Source organism: Orcinus orca, chromosome 15, assembly GCF_937001465.1.
Source record: "Orcinus orca chromosome 15, mOrcOrc1.1, whole genome shotgun sequence".
Classification (NCBI taxonomy): Eukaryota; Metazoa; Chordata; class Mammalia; order Artiodactyla; family Delphinidae; genus Orcinus; species Orcinus orca.
The window spans coordinates 72,950,279-72,968,612 of NC_064573.1; positions in this window are offsets into that span (position 1 = coordinate 72,950,279).

The following is an 18,334-nucleotide window of genomic DNA, read 5'->3' on the forward strand; positions in this document are numbered from 1 at the left end:
AGCCCGCACACCACAACAAAGAGTAGCCCCCACTCGCTGCAACTAGAGAAAGCAAAGAAGACCCAACGCAACCAAAAATATAAATAAATAAATAAATTTAAAAATATATATCCTATGATAAACCATAATGGAAAAGAATATTAAAAAAAAGAATGTACGTATATGTATAACTGAGTCACTTTGCTGTACAGCAGAAATTAACACAACATTGTATATCAACTATACCTCAATAAAATAAAAAAAACTAGGTAAAGAAATTGTGGTGTGTCCATACAATGGAATATTATTCATCCAAAAAGAGGAATGAAGAACTGACACATGCTATAATGTGGATAGGTCTCAAAAATGTTATGCAGTGTTCAGAGTAGGCAAATCCATAGAGAAGGAAGGCAAATTGATGGTTGCCAGGATCTTGGGGAGAGGGAATGGGAAGTAGTAACTGCTTAATGGGTGCAGGGTTTCCTTTTGCAGTGACTAAAGATATTTTGGAACTGGATAGAGATGGTGGTTGTGTAATGCCACTGAACTGTTTGCTTTAAAATGGTTAATTGTATGTTAATTTTATGTTCACCTCAATTTAAATATATATACATATCTGGGTTGACTTCATGGTCATGTTAATTGATATGAAAAAACATTTGATAAAATTAACAACTAATCATGATTTAAAAACAAAAACAAACAAGTCAGAATAGAAGAGAATTTCCTTAACCCATTAAAAGGCAAGGCTTCAAAATACCTCACATATATAATGCTGAAAATCTACACACTTTCCCCCCTGAAACTGGGAACAAGGCAAGAATATCTGCTCTCACCACTTCATACAACATTGGGAGGTCCTAGCCAGGACAATAAGGTGAGAAAAAAAAAAAATGGAAAAAGGACAAAGTTAAATGGTCTTTATTTTCAGATGACATGATTATGCATGTAGAAAAGCCTAAGGAATTTACAAAATAAAACTAGAACTAATCATTTTATTTAACAAGATCAAAGGATACAAAGTGAATATATAATGTGTTTCTATATATAGTTGTTCCTTGGTATCCACAGGGGATTGGTTCCAGGATCCACCACCCTGCCCATGGATACCAAAATCCACAGATGTTCAAGTCCCTTATATGAAATGGGATGATACAGTCAGCCTTCCATATCTGCAGTTGCAGAACCCCTGGATACAGGAGGGTGGACTGTACTAGCAATGAACAATCGAGAAGTTAAATGTATAAAAATATTTCCAATAGCATCAAAAAACATAAAATATTTAGGGATACATTTAACAAAACATGTGCATGATTTGCAGTCTGAAAACTACAAAACCTTACTGAGAGAAATTGAAGACCTAAATAAATGGAGAGATATACCATGTTCACGTATAAAATGCCACTCTCCCCAAATTGATCTTAGATTCAATACAGTCCTGATCAAAATTCCAGCAGGGTTTTTTTTGGGTTTTTTTGTAGAAATTATCAAGTAGACTCTAAAATGCATATGGAAATGCAACAAACTAGAGTAGCCAAAACAATTTTGAAAAACAGGAACAAAACTGCAGCACTTAATGCTACTTGATTTCGAGAATTACTATGAATCTGTAGTAATCAAGACAATGTAATATTAGCATAAGGATAGACATATAGATCAATGAAACAGAATAAAGTCCAAAAAATAGATCCACATAAATACAATCAATTGATTATTTTACTGAAGTTCCACGATGATTCAGTGGAGAAAGGATGTTAGTACTGAAACATATCAACACAGAAGAGAAAATGAACTATGACCCCTACCTCACATCATACATAAAAACTAACTCAAAATGGATCAGAGACCTAAATGGAAAGACCAAAACTATAAAATTTTTAGGAGAAAACCTTTGTGGCCTAGAGGTAGGCAAAGATTTCTTAGGACACACAAAAGCACAAACATTAAAAACAATTCACTGGGGACTTCCCTGGTGGCACAGTGTTTGAGAGTCTGCCTGCCAGTGCGGGGAACATGGGTTTGATCCCTGGTCCGGGAAGATCCCACATGCTGCGGAGCAACTAAGCCCATGCGCCACAACTACTGAGCCTGTGCTCTAGAGCCCGTGAGCCACAACTACTGAAGCCCACGTGCCCTAGAGCCCACACACCACAACTACTGAGCCCATGCCCCACGCCGCAACTACTGAAGCCCGCGCTCCTAGAGCCTGTGCTCTGCAACAATAGAAGCCACCGCAATGGCTGCGCACCTCAATAAAGAGAAGCCTCCGCTCACCACAACTAGAGAAAGCCTGCGCGCAGCAACAAAGACCCAATGCAGCCAAAAATACATAAATAAAATAAATAAATTTATTTTTAAAAAAATTTTAAAAAAGGCTTACGCTATATCTATGCAGTGGAATACTACTCAGCAATAAAAAAATGAATTACCAATGCATGTAACAATGTAGATGGACCTCATAAGCATTTTTGTTCAACAAAAGGAGCCAGTCACAAAAGAGAACATACTGAATGGTTTCATTTACATGAAGTTCTAGAACAGACAAAGCAATCTATAGTCACAGAAAGCAGATCAGAGCTTGCCTAGAGCAGGGCCCAGGAGGATTGACTGCAAAGGGCATGAAGGAAAATTTTGGGGGGTGGGGGGGATGAAAATGGTCTATATCTCTACTGTAGTGTTTTTATTGTATGTAAATTACAGCCCAATAAAATTGATTGGAAAAAATACTCCATCTGCATTCAATTCCTGGGTTTGCCACTTAGGTGTTTAATCTTGGGCAAGTTATTTCACTTTTCTGTACCTCTGTTTCCTAAACAGAAAAGTGACAATAATAATAATAATACTCATAGGGATTTTTGTTTTGTTTTGTTTTGTTTAGATAACCTCCTAGGGATTTGGAAAGGATTAAATGAGTGAATGTACTGGGAACTGGGATAGCCAACCTCCAAGAAGGCCTCCAAGGATCCCTGCCTCGTGGCATTCCTGCCCCCATCTGCCCCTACCCCCCACATTGAATAGGCTGACCTGTGAAACCTACAGGGTATTGTCGAAATGATGGTCTGTGGTTTTTGAGAGGAGGTCAGAAAACATCTTGAGGATTCTGCTCTTGGATCATTCCTTCTGAGGGAAGCCAGCCACCCACCACACCACGAGGACTCTCAAGCAGCCCTGTGGAGAAATCTGGATGGCAAAGAACTTGAAGCCTCCTGCCAACAGCCAGCGCCAGGCTTGCCAGCCTCAGGAGTGAACTACTTGAGATGAGCGGCCAACAGCTAGGCTGTAACCTCGGGAGAGACGGAGCCAGGACAATCCAGCTGAGCTGCTTCCAATTCTGACCCACAGGAACTGTGTGAGGTAATACATGTTTATTGTTTTAAGCCACTAAGTTTTGGGGTAACTTTTTTTTTTTGGCGGCGCGGCTTGTGGGATCTTAGTTTCCCCAACCAGGTATTGAACCTGCGCCCGCTGCAGTGGAAGCACAGAGTCCTAACCAATGGACCACCAGGGACGTCCCTGGGGTAACTTGTTACACAGCAGTAAATAACTAATACAAGCACTAATAATAGTAGCTAACATTTATTGAGCATGTCTCATGGGACCTACTACTACTTCTGCTATTACTAACCAGATAGTGATAAATCAATAATCCTTCATCTGTCCATCTAGGAACACTCTGCACCTTTTCCCACCCTGCTGTGTGCCCAGGGAGACTGACCTCTTCAGACTCAACATCCCCAGACTTCTAATCAGGTTTGGCCAATGGGGAGCCCCAGGAGGAGGTGGAAAGGGGAAGGAAGAGGCAGGTCAGGATGTTTTTGGGGTTTTTTTTAACATCTTTATTGGAGTATAATTGCTTTACAATGGTGTGTTAGTCTCTGCTGTATAACAAAGTGAATCAGCTATATGTATACATATATCCCCATATCCCCTCCCTCTTGCATCTCCTCCCACCCTCCCTATCCCGCCCCTCTAGGTGGTCACAAAGCACCGAGCTGATCTCCCTGTGCTATGCAGCTGCTTCCCACTAGCTATCTATTTTACATTTGGTAATGTATATATGTCCATGCCACTCTCTTACTTCGTCCCAGCTTACCCTTCCCCCTCCTCATGTCCTCAAGTCCAGTCTCTAAGTCTGTGTCTTTATTCCTGTCCTGCCCCTAGGTTCATCAGAACCTTTTTTTTTAGATTCCACATATATGTGTTAACATACAGTATTTGTTTTTCTCTTTCTGACTTACTTCACTCTGTATGACAGAGTCTAGGTCCATCCACCTCACTACAAATAACTCAATTTTGTTTCTTTTTATGGCTGAGTAATATTCCATTGTATATATGTGCCACATCTTCTTTATCCATTCATAGGTCAGGATGTTTATTCCTCTGCTCCCTCCCTGCAGGGCACCTCAGGCTGGCTGCTCCCTCAGCAGAAGGGCACAGCTTCTCTGAAGGCGGTTCTCTCCACACATCTCCTTCTGGGTAGTAGAACTGCTCCCTGGGCCCAGGCTGCCAGGCCTGACAGCACTTTCCTTACCCCCTGCTCACACCTAAACTGTCCCTTTATTCAGCCTTCCTGAAAGTGCCCAATTTGAACATGCCATCTGTTTCCTTGTGGGACTGACTGGCCACCCTAATTAAGATCCCCTACTTTAGGGAAGGAAGTAGAAATTCAAAGAGAAGCAGGGAGATATCTCAGAAACAAATGAGAAAAGAATAGAGGCCACCCAGAGGTGTGCTCTGCAGATAGCAGGCATTAATGATGCTTGTTGAATGTCTGAATGAATGACTTGATGAGCACCGGGGAGGACCCTGCTACCTTGAAGGTAATGGATGCTAGACCCAGATGTTAGCATCTGAACTACTTCAGACAGACAACCAATGACCTGCCCCTGGCCCAGCCTGAGTCGACTTCAGGGAGTCTTGCCTTGAAAGGAATAACACACAGACTGGGACACCAAGGAAGCAGCTCCCCACCTCTGTGAGAGACTCCAGATTTATTTTTGAAAAGCAAGCAAGGCCTGCGGGCGGCCCTGGCAGAGCTCAGAACTGGAAGGGAGAGCCAGGCACAGAGAGAACAGACAGCGACAGCAGAACCCATGCCACGTCCCTGTGACGTCAGCCCCGCTCTCTGTGACATAACATTGCCCATTCCCCCCCATGCCGCCCCCCATCCTGAGTCCCCTTGGGAATTGTTTTTTAACTGTGGTAAAATTTACATACCATAAAATTTAGCCTTGGAAATTTCTGAGCCACTCCCACCCCAGGCTGAAAGACATTGAGGACTGGATACCAAAAGGAACAGGGAGAAAATACTTGCATCCAAATGGTGTGTGAGGTTTTCCTGGAAAAATCCTGCAATTGGAGGGAGGGTCACCACTCCAACTGAGGCAAAGTCTGGGGACCAAGGATTGGGAAAGAGTTGATATCCCCACCCTACCAGATCGTGAGGAGGCAGAAGCAGCTGTGGAGCGGGGAGCAGAGAGCAGGTGTCAGCTCGAGTCTGAGCTGCAGGGGCAGAAAGTGAGCGGTGGGGAGGCAGCTAACGAACCCTAACGTGTGCAGTTGGAAGCAGAGGTGTTTGCTACCGGGTGGTGGGGGTGGGGGTGGGGAGTGAGGCCAGAGGGAGCCATCAAGGCCCCGGAATAACTCCTGCTTCTGCCAGGAGACTCTGGAACTAATCAAGGTGGGGATAATCCGAAAATCCATCAGAGAGAGGTTGCGAGAGCCCTCCTGTCTCCCAGCGGGGATTGGAGGGGAGGGAAATGAACAAAAGGTGTGGTTTTCAGGGAGGGGCTCTTGTCCTCGAAGATGGTGCGAGGCTTTCCTAGGGCCTCAGTCAGAGGGGTACCCGTAGCTACCCTCTGTTGGGTGCCTGGTGGGTGCCTGCTGTGTGCCCAGGGCCGGTGCACCGGCTGAGAATGTGAGCTCTGTCATCAGCCTGCTGGATTCGAATCCCTGTTCTATTTTTTGCTGGCTCTGTGATCTTGGACAAGTCACTGTGCCCCCATGCTGAGCCTCAGTTTCCTTATCTGGAACATGGGCATAAAATTCATACCTGCCCTGTGGGGTAGTTGAGAATAAGTGCTCGATACATGAGGATCTTTTTTTTTTTTTTTGGGCCATGCCACACAGCTTGCGGGATCTTAGTTCCCTGACCAGGGATCGAACCCGGGCCCCTGCAGTGAAAGCGCTGAGTCCTAACCACTGGACTGCCAGGGAATTCCCTGAGGACTTTTAATACAAATCTTTCTAGTGACCCCGGAGGGTGGGTTTTCATCTCCTCGTCGTCCAGGGGAGTAAACTGAGGCTCAGAGAGCCCAAGGCCACATGGTTACTAAGTAGAAGCATCAGAATTGTGTCCCTTCACTAGGCCCGGCTGCCCTGGCCCCTCCTCCCCGGGGGGGAGGGCAGTAACCCAAAGCCCCTCACTTACCACCTGTCCAGGCCCCATGCAGGGAGGCAGGACCAGCACGGACACTGAAAACAGCCTCCAGGTGACATATGTGGGGTCCAGTGGGGAGAATGTTGCCCTCAGCTGGCTGTGAGACCTTGGCCCAGTCCTTTCTCCTCTCTGGGCCTGTTTCCTCAGTTTCAGAACACGGGGGTAGTGACAGGTGATTCTAGTCCCAGAGAGTCTAGATTCTCACTCACTGCTCTCTTGTGGATGTCTCAGGTAGGGGGCAGTGAGGAGGGGATAAAAGAGAGACCTGGGCAGCTGCAAGGCAGTCTTTTTTTTTTTTTGGCCCTGCAGCATGTGGGATCTTAGTTCCCCGACCAGCTATTGAACCTGCACCCCCTGCATTAGAAGCGCAGAGTCTTAACCACTGGACCGCCAGGGAAGTCCTAAGGCAGTCTTTCTTCATTGCTCCCCTCCCTTCCTCTGGGGAATGAATGGCTCCAGGCAGAGGAAACGGCAAGCACAAAGGTCAAGAAATAAGAGGGAGCGTGGCATGTTTGGGGAGCTGCAAGCAGAATCATCTAGCAGCCTGGCTTATTCGTCCATTCGATTTATTCGACCCAAGTTTATTACCGCAATCCAGGCACTGTACAGGGCACAGAGCAGTGAACAACGTAGACGGACCCAGCATCTTCATGGGGCTCACATTCTAACTGGGGTAACAAGTAAACAAACCAGTAACCAAGATAATTTCAGAATGGGATGAGTGTTATGTGAAAAACAGCAAATTTTTTAAAGCATCTACAATGGGCCAAACATTGTTAACATGTTAAATAGTTTCATCCTTACTACAACCCTATGAGGTAGGCACTATTATCATTGGCCCCACTTTACAGCTGAGGAAACTGGCACAGAAAGGTTAAGTAGCTTGCCCAATGCCACCCAGCTAATAAGCAGCAGAGCTGAGATTCAAACCCAGGCCATCTGGCTCCTTTGTGCCCGCTGGTGGGAAGGGCATCAAATAGGGCAATTTGTGCAGGGAAGAGCACTCTGAAGACATGACATTTGAGTGGAGACGCATGATAAGACACCAGCCCTAGGAAGTCCAGGAGGAAGGAGGATCCAGATGGAGGGAACATTGAGTACAAAGGCCCTGAGGCACGTAGGAGCTTGACAGGTTGGAAAGAAAGCAAGGAGGCCAGCTTTAGCTGGAGCAGAGGAACAGGAGAAGAGGTCAGAGGGGTGCAGGGCAGACACACAGAGGTGGGAAGAGGTGCAGAGGACACTCCTGGGGTCCTCCCAGCTGCCCCCGGGATGCTGAGGAAGTGGTCCAAAGCCCCCTCCTCTCCTCACTTCGGGCCAATCAGGTCCAGGCAGAGTTGAGCTTTTCCCCCAGGGCCTATTGCTGGGAAAGGACCCCAGCTGGGCTCCTGCCCACTGTTCATCCTCCGTGACTGATGGGGACCGGCACAAGGAAGAGCTCATTTCATTCCTCTCTCCTTATCCTAAATCTGCATCCTCCCTGGCCCTGCACTCCCCACACAACCACAAATGAGGGACTTCCATCCTTCAGCAGAGGCCAGCTCCTGCCTTCAGGGACCCTCCAGGCCTGAGTCCAGTCCCAGCCCAGTGAGGGGTAAGGTGATCCTCAGCCTGGTCTCAGAGGGCCTGAGAGTCTGGAGTCTGGCCTCTGGGAGAAATCTTGGGGTGGGGGGAGGTGGAAAGGACTCCAAGCTCCTAGTCCTATAGGCTTGAGTTAGAATCCAGATTCCACCGCTGTGTGGTCTTGGGCAAGTGGCTTCACCTCTCTAAGCCTCAGTTTCCTCATCTGAAGAATGGGGACGATAATAATACCTACCCCTTAGGGTCACTGTGAGAATTAAATATCCCTGAAAGGGAGTTTTCAGGGGGCTGGAAATGTTCTACATCTGTACCTAGGAGGTGGTATATATAAAATTTAATGAACAAATTTGAGATTTGTTTGGTTTACTGTATGTACATTGTAGCTCAATTTTTTGAAAAGCGGAAAAGCGAAAAAGCGAAAAAGCCCAGATCTTGAAGAGAGAGGGTCTGCGGTTAAATTCTGGCTCTGCTGCTACCTGCTGTGCAACTCCAGACAGGTTGAGGAACGAAACTAAGCTTCAGTTTTCGAATACGAAAAATGGAACTAGAAATACCCATCACTCTGAATTTTTGTAAGAATTTTAGATGAACGTTTGTAAAACACCAGTAATGAGCACACAGTAAATGTTAAAAAAAAAAAAAGTGCAAAGTGACTGGCCCATGGCTGGCACCACATAAATGTTGCCTGGTATTAGTATTAGGAGTCCTATAGCTATTCATTCAATGAATGGAATCTTAGCATCCTTCCATGTTTCCTTGATCATTTATTTGGTGCCTGGATGCCTGAGAAAGCTCAAACTCAGCATGTCTAGGACTGAGTTCTTATTCCCTTCACCTAAGTCTTGCTCCTCCCCCAGGCTTCCCCATCTGCCCAGTGACACTGACTCAATCCAGAAAAGTGGATGTCACCCTGCTTGCCTTCTCCACCCCCTTCCCTCCCCAGCCCCTCATGGACAACTCATCACCAAGACCTGCTGTGTTGAACTGTCTCCAAAGATGGCCTCCAACCATCCCCCCCCACTCCCTGTAAGGGCATGCTGACGTCCCGTCAAGAGGTAGAGCTAAACCACATGCAAAAGAATGAAGTTAGACCCCTACCTCACTCCATATACACAGCCTCCTGGACTTCCCATGGCTGGCATCTTATGTGTCTCCACTCAAATGTCATGTCTTTAGAGTGTTTCTACCCTGAACAAATTGCCCTATTTAATGCTCTCCCCACCAGTCAGCACAATGAAGCCAGATGGCCTGGGTTTGAATCTCAGCTCTGCTTATTATCTGGGTAGCATTGGGTAAGTTACTTTACCTCTCTGTGCCTGTTTCCTCAAAATTAACACAAACTGGATCAATGACCTAAAAAGCTAAAACTATAAAACAATTAGAAGAAAATATAGGAGTGAATCTTCATGACCTCTAATTTGGCAATGAATTCTTAGATTTGACACCGAAAGCATGAGCAACAAGAGAAAAAATAGATAAATGAGACTTCATGAAAAGTAAAAACTTTTGTGCATCAAAGGACATTATCAAGAAAGTGAAAAGACAACCTATAAGATGGGAGGAAATATTTGTAAATCATATATCTGATAAGGATCTAGTATCTAGAATATGCAAAGAACACTTACAACTCAACAACAAAAAGACCAAACAACCCAACTGAAAACTGAGCAAAGTACATTTCTCCAAAGAAGATATACAAATGGTAAAAAAGCACATGAAGAGATGTTCAACATCATTGGTCATTAAGTAAATGCATATCAGGACCACAGTGACATATCACCTCACACCCCCTAGGATTGCTTTAATTAAAAAAAAAAAAGTTGGCAAGGATATGGAGGAACAGGAACCCTCATACATTGCTGATGGGAGTGTAAAATGGTACAGCTGCTGTGGAAAATAGTTTGGTGGGTCCTCAAAAAGTTAAACCATACCACATGACCCAGCTCCTAAGTATATACCCCAAAGAATTGAAAACAGGTGTTCAAACAAAAACTTATACACAAATGATCATAGCACTATTCACAATCACCAAAAGATGGAAACAACCCAAATGTCCATCAGATGAATGGATTAGCAAACTGTGGTATATCCATACAGTAGAATAGATCAATAATTCAGCCACAAAATGGAACGAAGCACTGATACATGCTACCACATAGACGAACTTCAAAAACATTGTGCTAAAGAAACCAGACACAAAAGTTCACATATTTTCTGATTCCTTTTATATGAAATATCTAGAATTGGCAAATCCATAGAGACAGAAAGCAGACCAGTGATTGCCAGGGTCTGGGGAGAGGGGGAAAGGAGAGCAATGGCATAATGGGTACAGGGTGTTCTTATAAGCTGATAAAAAGAAGTTGAAATCAGGGAGAAGTGTTGGTTGCACAACATTGTGAATGCATTAAATGCCGCTAAACTGTACAAATTTGATAAAAGAGGTAGTGCGTATTTCCCCTCGCCTTGAACGAGGCTGGTCTTAGGACTGGCTTTGATCATTACGATGCAGCCGAAGTGACGTTCTGGGACTTCTGAGCCAGGCCTTAAGGAACGTGGCAGCTTCCGCTTCTTGGAAGCCAGCTGCTATGCTGTAAGAAGCCCAAGCCCCATGGACAGGCTACATGGAAGCGAACTGAGGCCCCCTAGACGATAGCCCCAATTGACGGCAGCCAATACCTACTACCAGCCTTCTGTGGGTGAGGCCACTTCAGAACCTTCCAGCCATCCCAGTGCCCCAAGCCACATGAAGCAGAACTGCCCTGTCACCTGACAGAATCTTGAAAACTAATAAGTTGTTGTTTTAAGCCGAAAAGTTTGGGGGTGACTTATTACGCAGCAATAGGTAACCAATTCTACCTCTAAAACTTTCACAAAGCCACTCATTTCTCTCCATCCCCCCCCACTCCAGCACCCTAGTCCAAGGCTCTCTTTTCCCCCCCCAGGCAGCACCCTCTTCGTCAAACTTCCCACCTTCAGTCCAACCTCCTGAGGTCCATCCTCCCTTGAAACCAGAGGGAAACTTCTAGCCCCCGATCTCATTCTCTCAGCCCTCCAGATGGTATCCAAGCCCCTTAGTGTGGACAGCAAGTCCCTGAATGACTGTCCCCATCCACCTCTACAGCCCCAGTGCCCCTCACCCATACCTCTAGCCCCTGCTCCTCAGAGTTCCTAGAATTCCTCTCCTAGCACAAGCCGTCCCTCTATCTAGAACACTCTTTCCTACATCTCTTTCTTCTCCTGGCTAACCATTTTTCTCCTTTTGGGCCTGAGTTCAGACATCACCGCCTCCAGGAAGCCTTCCCTGACTTCCAGGCTGAGTTAGGTACCTCCTCCTGGCAGCCACTTTCTCCTGTTCTTACACCCTCATCACAGCAGCTGCCCTGTATTGCTCTTGTTATTTGGGCAACCTCTTTCTCTCACCACACCCTGAGCAATTTCAGGGAAGAGACAAAGTCTTCCTTGTGTTTTCAGAGCCTAGCACAGGCCTGGCATATACTGAGTACTCAGAGAAACCCAGGGGAACAGAGGTGGGAATTCGGTAGTGGGGGCTGAGGACCAGCTCACATCTGACATGGGACTGCTGTGTGAGTGAGACTCAGCTGTGGACTTCCCCTGCCCCTGCACTGAAAAGGTCCTGGCTACTAGGAGGGGCCTGGAGAAGAAAGAAATCAGGGAGGTAGAGTACAGCCCTCCTCCATGCACTCAACTCCTCCTACCTGGGACTTCCCTGGCGGTCCAGTGCATGCCATGAGGAACGGCCAAAAAAAAAAAAACCTCCTACCCAACCTCCGGACTGCACCAACTGAACGACTTTGTCCGTCTCCCCGGTAAAGAGACAGTGTCATGCAGCGGTTTGCATGAGCTCTACAGGCAGGCAGCCTAGGTTTCAAATTCTGGCTCTGCAACCTCCTGGCGGTGTGACCTTGGAGGAGTGACTTCACCTCTCTGAGCCTCACTCCCTTCAGGCCTAAAACAGAGCAAGATTATGTCTCCTCATAGGTTGTCATGAGGAATAAATGGGATGCTGTAGGTAAAAATGCTTTGCATAGTAGCTGGCACATGGCAGATTCCCTGAAATATCAACTAATCTCTTCTTGCCACTGTGTGAGCTGCACCCATCTAGGCCTAGCACTGTGCCTGGCACACGGGAGGTATTCAGCCAATGCCTTAAGGATGAACGAGTGAGGAATCTGATAAGAAAACACTAACAATCATAATAGCCACAAGTATTAACTTGTTCAATCTTCACAACCACTAAAGAAGCTGGGAACTACTATTGTGCCCATTTTATAGGTAATGGAATTGAGGCCCACGAGTATGTATACAGATCATGTAAGTAGTAGTGGCTGGATCTGAACCCCTATATTCTGAGTCCTTTAACCCTTTAACCACCACCCTATAAAGCCTCTCAAAGCCCCAGAGCCTGCCTCTCCCGTCAGCTTGGCTTCTAACCAGCTTTGTGATCTCGAGCATGTGAACCTCTCCCCGGGCCTCAGTTTCCCCACCTGCCAAGAGAGGATTGTGGGGGCCAGTGTTGAAGGGCACTTCCTATTGGTCTAAGAGTCCAGGTCCTGGCCAGGATCTAGCCAGTGCTGGTGACCTGCTGACCACGCAGCCCAGGTGGGGCAACACTTGGCATGGGCTGGATTGTCACAGGTGGGTCACTGCATACCGACAGCTGCACGAGCCACCCGCCCCACACTGGGGGGAGTCTGGCCTCTGCCTATTCCCGGTCCCCCAGGGCTCCTGAGGGAAGCTGAGGCGGCCACCCCCAGATGTCTATTCCTGTCCCTGGCCTAGTGCCGTGCTGGGGAAGCAACAGCTATTTTGAGACCCTTCTCCCTCCAAACATGAGCGGTGGGAAGGCGCTGGGAACATCCCGAACTGGGAGGCCGCCCGTCGCAGCCTCACCCTGGATCTGGGCCACACCAGCCCTGCGGCTCTGCCCCTTTTTCCAGCCCTGGTGATGTGATCAATTCTGATCACAGCAACCACAGTGGGATAACCCAGGAGAACAGATCCCAAAGGACTTCTGCTGGAGGCTGGGGCACAGGGCAGGCTGGGCCTTTCCCTTCAGGGAGGGGACGGGAGCAGCCACAGCTGAACCCACCAGCTGGGAGATGGAACTGCTCTGAGCTTGAAATTGGGGAAGACAGCATTCAGGACAATGTATAAAAATACTCAACATTTCTTGAGCGTTCACAATGAGACAGGCCCTGTTCTAAGCACTTGACATGGAGGTAATGTTCTAAGCACTTGACATGGAGGTAAGTCATTTAATTCTCACAGAGAGGAAACTGAGATTCAGAGAGGGCAAGTGACTGGCCCAAAGTCACACAGCTGGTGAGTGGCTGAGTCAGGACTTGAACCCAGGTAAGCTGGCTCTGGAGTCCATGCTTTTAACTGCTTTTCTCCCCTCTGGGCCTTCCAAGCCCAGGAGGCTAATATAAATTAGGGGAGTGAGCACTGGGTTGAGGGTCAGTACCCCTTTGCCATTCCCAGGCATGTCACCCAGCAAGACCACCTCGGTGAGCTCAGCTTCCTTACCTGCAAAATGGGGGTCATGATAGAACCCACGGCCAGGGTTGAGGTAAGGATTAGTAATAACATACTGTAGTGACTGGGGCTCAGTAACTCCTCTAAATTATGAAACTAACATATGCACATGGTAAAATAATATGGTATAAAAGGGGACACAGTAAAAAGTGAGGTCCCCCTCCTACGTCACACCTGTAATTCTTCTCCCCACAGTTAACCACCATCAAAGCTTTTGTGTCACCTTCTGGAAATTTTCCATGCACATAAAGAAAGAGAAGCTGAATAGGATAGTGGTTAAGGACAAGAACTGCCTGGTCCAAACCCTGGCCCTGCTGCTTACCAGCTATGTGAAGCTTCGGCAAGTTACATGTCATATGGGGTTAATAAAACTAAGTCCCTGTTTTATAGGGTAGTTGTGAGGATTAAATGAGTCAATCTACGTAAAGCATTTAACAAATTCTCTGGCACATGGTCATCTAATAAATATACACCTACAGTGGATCCTTTCTGGCGGACATTGAAGTAGCCTTTTGCTATCACAAACAACGCTGCAAGACATGTCCTAGTCTACCTGTCATTGGGCACAAGTGCAAGAATCTCTGTGGGATAAATTCCTGGTGGAGAAATTGCTGGGTCAAACAGTAGTGCCCTTGTAATTTCAACTAAGTTGGGGATGAGTGAATCCTCACAGCAGGCAGGGCAGAGGAAAAGAGGTCCACAAAGCAGGGAGGATGAGGGAAGAAGCAGGATGGTTCTGTCTCTGAGGTCCAGGGAGGGCCGTGCCTGCCCCTGCAACCCAGTGGATACAGCAGCTCCCCAGGCCCCTGGCCAGGCAGATGGAGGGTTTAATTTTATCCAGACTGTCCCCATAAAGGTTTTATAGGGAATTGGCTGATTGGATTAGAGGAGCAGGAGCCCCTAATGAGCAGCGGCTGATTAACAAAATGCTGAAGCTGAACAATGTTCCTTTGCCACCATCCACCACAGCAGCATCCAGGCTCTGATCGGGACCCCCTGGCTGCCAAAGACACTTCAGAATGTATATGCCTTCTTTGAACGTTCCTCTAGGTCCCAGACATCCCAGAAGAGGTAGAGAGCAAGGGGTCAAGAGCACAGGTTTGGGGGTAAGACAAAAGGTCTCTGTCTGCTGAAATTACTGTGAGACCTTGGACAAGTCACTCCCCTCCCTGAGCCTCAGAGAATAATGGGGCCTACATTCATGGGGTTGTCATGAGGACTAAAGGAAGTCAAGCGCATGAAGTGCTCAGTACAGGGTCTGGAACAGAGCCTAATAAATGGTAGCTGGCAATGGGGTGAGGGGGAGGGATAAATTGGGAGATTGGGATTGACATATACACACTACTACATATAAAATAGATAACTAATATAGCACAAGGAACAATTCTCAATACTCTGTGATAACCTATATGGGGAAAGAATTTTTAAAAGAGTGGATATATGTGTATGTATAACTGCTTCACTTTGCTGTACAGCAGAAACTAAACACCACATTTTAAATCAACTATATTCCAATAAAATTTGTTTTAAAAAAATTGGTAGCCCAGAACGTAAGGATGAAGAATAAAGCCGGCTACTCTGGATCCCACCGCAGAAGGCCCTGAGAACAAGGTACATAGTTACAGCTTCCCACCTTCATGTTATGGGAGCATTTTAGCAGTTGCCTCAACTACCTCCTAGGGAATGCGCCAGGTTTCCCAGTCCGAGAAATGGGTTGTGTGATTTACGTTTCCAAGTAAGGTTTAAAGGACTTACTGGAGCTGATACTCGGCTTTGTGTCTGATCCAAAAGGACACATTGACAGTGAGAACCTTCAGATGGGAAGGAGGGGAAGAGCTCAAAGGAAGTTCCCCCCCACACACACCCATTCCTCCTTTTATCTGGTCTGAGACCCACTCTTCTGAGTAGTCCCACGAGTCACAACAGCAAGTACCCCATTGATCTAGGCAGTAGCCGGTTAAGAGCACAGGCTCGGGGGCAGGGAGGTAAGGATTAGACTATTCCAGCGTGAGTTTTCGCGCCTGTGAGTTCACTTCTCCGAACCACAGGCCCCTTCCTCACCTGTAAAAGCGGGATGATAATGGTTCCAAAGACTGACGGACGCGCATTCTGGGGTCAGGCACTGCCGGGACGCACACCCGCCGCCGCCAAGCGGATCTCCTGGCCGGGGAGGCAGCCGCTGTCCACACCCCAGCGGGCAGATTCCCCCGCGGCCTCCCGCGCCGCGCGCCGGGGACCCGGGTGATTGCAAACAGCCACCGGCCTCATTAGGAGACGTGTAATTAGCGGCTGGCGCAGCCGGAGCAGACACCGGCTAATTACCGCGGGGAGCGGGCTGAGCCGCCGGCGCCGCCCCTCCCGGCCGCCCGGGACCCTCGTGTGGCCTCCAGGCAGGCCGCCCGGCCTGGTCGGAGGAGCGGAGGCCCAGGACCGCTCCGCTGTGCTTCCCCTGGGGCTATGCCTGCGGGTAGCGGTAAATCATTCGCTCAAATCTGCGTTTACTGTGCACTCACTGTGCCAGGCGTTTGCGCACGATATCTGGTTTAAATTTCATATGCACCCATGAGGGAGGGACCATTATTATCCTGTTGCACAGATGAGGAAACTGAGATCTTGGAGACGCGAATCAACCGCCTCACAGCACGTGGCTGGTAAACGACGGAGAGGAGATTCTAATTTACGTCTGTAGTCTCTCCAGTGTATACGAAGTGGACAGCGAAACCGTGCACCGGAGGACATCAGCGGTGTGGACCGGAGCAAGGACCACGGAGTCGGATGGCCTGGAGTTCGAATTCTGATCCTGCTCCTTATTGGATGTGTGACTTTGCTGAAAGCCCCAACGGCATCTATAAAATTGGCGCGGTGTTTGGATTAAGTGAGTTGAAGGCTGGGAAGTGTTAGGGGAGTTACTTTAGGGACGGGACGGGAGGGGGGAAGCTCAGAGGCTGAGACTTTCTCCACGCACTACGAGCCTCTGACGCCCCCTGCTGACCAAAGGAGGACGCTGGCGGGAACAGTTTTTGGATAAAGAGGTGGTTCTTGGGTGAGGGGCAAAGAGCCCTGGTCCCTCAGCAGGACCACAGCTCTCCCTCTTCCCCTTACTTCCTTAGCATCCCTCTTTTAAGGTGACTTAGAGTGAGAGATGGAAAAATTGAGAACTCATTCCAGATCTTGCAAACAATCGGTTGTGAAACCCGACTCCCTTCAGGGACCTCACAGAGCCCACCAAGTCCATGACAGGTCTACAAATAATCAGGGATGGATATAAAGAGCTTGTTACAAGGCTGGGCATCGAAGTGCTGGGTATAACAAGAAAATCTGGAACTAATTTAAACGTCCATCGTGGGAATATTGACCAGTTTAGCCGCTGAAAAATAACCTTGAAGAACAGTTGACATTAAAATATAGTCAAATGACAAGAATGAATCGTACAGACAATATGTTGAGAGAAAGGAGCCAGACGCGCACACACAAACATGCTGTTGGAGATTTATATAAAGTTCAAGGACAGGCAAAGCTAATCTATCGTGATAGAAGTCAGAATAGAAGCCATTTCTGGGAAGGTTTATGGCTGGGAGAGGGCACAGGAACCTTCCTGGGTGCTGGAAATGCTCTCTTAATGTGGGCAATGGTTGCAAAAGTCTATACGTATGTAAAAATTCAGTGAGTTGTACACTTAATATGCGCTTTATGTATGTTATGCCACACGAAGACAATTTTTTAAAAAGATATTCAAGGGGAAAAAAAGAAGAGTACTAAACAGTATGATCCTATATATATATATTTTTTGTCTGCTTTGGGTCTTGTTGCTGCGCGTGGGCTTTCTCTAGTTGCGGCGAGCGGGGGGCTACTCTTCCTTGCGGTGCACAGGCTTCTCATTGTGGTGGCTTCTCTTGTTGTGGAGCACGGACTCTAGGCACGCGGGCTTCAGTAGTTTTGGCACGCAGACTCAGTACTTGTGGCACACAGTCTCAGTAGTTGTGGCACACGGGCTTAGTTGCTCCACGGCATGTGGGATCTTCCCGGACCAGGGCTCGAACCCGTGTACCCTGCATTGGCAGGCGGATTCTTAACCACTACGCCACCAGGGAAGTCCAGTATGATCCTATTCTTAAAAAGAAAATAAAAGGAAAAATATAATTTAACATACGGCAGAAGTTCTCATCTCATACTTTTTTTTTGTCTCAGGACCCCTTTTCACTCATTAAATTATTGAGGATCCCAAAGAGCTTTTGTTTTGTGGGATATATTGATACTTACCATGTCTGTTAAAACTGAGAAATGTTTAAAACACAATACACAATTCTCTTAGCCATCAGAGCAATAATGTCAGCACTGTTATGTGGCCTCTGGAAAACTTCACTGTCCACTCTGAGACAGTGAAACAAATAACATCTTAGTATTATTATGAAAGTAATTTGATCTTGGGGACTCCCTGAAAGAGTCTCAGAAAACCCAGTGCTTCCTGGACCTCACTGGAGAACTGCTGGCACAGGGGGAAAATGAAGGAAGAAAACCCACTACATTATAAATTATTCTCTCTCGGTGCTGGGATTATAATTTATTTTTATTTGCTTCTTTGTGCATTTCTGTTCCACACAGAAAATATAAAGACCACGGATGGTTTTTGCAAACAAAAAACAAGACAATACACCCGACTCCATAAGGTTGTTGAAAGGCCTAAGCAGTAATAACATATTTGGCTGTATGGGGAAATTAAACCGAGCTCTAATCTGAAAATAAGGGTCTGATTTCCCCTTTGTCAATCCCTGGCCTGTGAGT